The following is a 941-nucleotide window of genomic DNA, read 5'->3' on the forward strand; positions in this document are numbered from 1 at the left end:
CTCTGCAGATAAGTACGTCGTTAAGCCCTTCACCGGTCAATGTAATCAATCAAGATGTAACAAAGTAAATTTATGACACTGCTCTCAGAGCTAGAGTTGATAATCAGTCACCTGTGGTTGTGACTAACGGCATCTCAGTTGGTGCCATTAAAAATGAACAGGACTCAGGGCTGATCTCCTGTTGCATGTGAATATCTGACAGGCCGAACACCACTGTAATGAAAAGCAGGCAGCGGACGAGAAATAAATTATAAACGAGTCAAAGAAAATAAATAAAAAATACACTGAATCCGTCTAGTGATTCACTACCTGTCAGGAGTTAATGTAATAAGATGTCACAGGCTGATGCCAAGTGTCTCATTCAGAGAAAAACAGTTTAAACAAACGGGGCTTTTAAATATTAATCTATCTGGAGAAAACATTTGCCTTTTTAAAACACTGATTTACGGCACTGACCGCTGGAAATAAGGACCGGGGAAAGGAGACAGTTTCCAGAAAATATAGTCTACCTGGAAGACTACCGACTACCTGGAAAGGCAATAAAAACCTACATATTAAATGTGGTAAATAATTTGTTTGACCATTTCAGTCTCACTTTGACTTTTTAAAGGTCTGTTCCTGGCATTGATAGAGAAAACAATTTACATTTCTATAATATAAATATATTTGTCAGTTGAGTTTCAGGTTTGTTTTGCCTTGTGTATCCATCAAACCAGGGATTCTTCAGGATGTCCAGTTCTGTTTGGTAGTTTTTTCCACACAATAAAGACATGTAAAAAACATGTTTAAATTAAAAGCTGACATATGAATCAATAAATAAATACAGGCTATATATGTGTGTGTTATATGTACTGTATGTTCTGGTCATTTCAGTTTGATTAAACACGCTGCCTTTATAAGAAAAGCTTGTTGTGTTTTGTTTTTTTTTTTCTTTCCAAATG

General features: G+C 35.8%; 1 protein-coding gene across 1 annotated transcript in view; it reads right to left on the bottom strand.

Moving 5' to 3' along the window:
• Window positions 1-920, bottom strand: part of odf3l2a (outer dense fiber of sperm tails 3-like 2a) — a 6,178-nt gene extending 5,258 nt beyond the window's left edge. The window contains exon 1 of the mRNA XM_025058136.1: window positions 112-920. The gene's annotated coding sequence lies outside the window, so the exon portion shown is untranslated. The remainder of the gene's footprint in view (window positions 1-111) is intronic.
• Window positions 921-941: the final 21 nt, after the last annotated feature.

This window comes from Cynoglossus semilaevis, chromosome 1 (assembly GCF_000523025.1).
Source record: "Cynoglossus semilaevis isolate Cse_v1.0 chromosome 1, Cse_v1.0, whole genome shotgun sequence".
Taxonomy (NCBI): Eukaryota; Metazoa; Chordata; class Actinopteri; order Pleuronectiformes; family Cynoglossidae; genus Cynoglossus; species Cynoglossus semilaevis.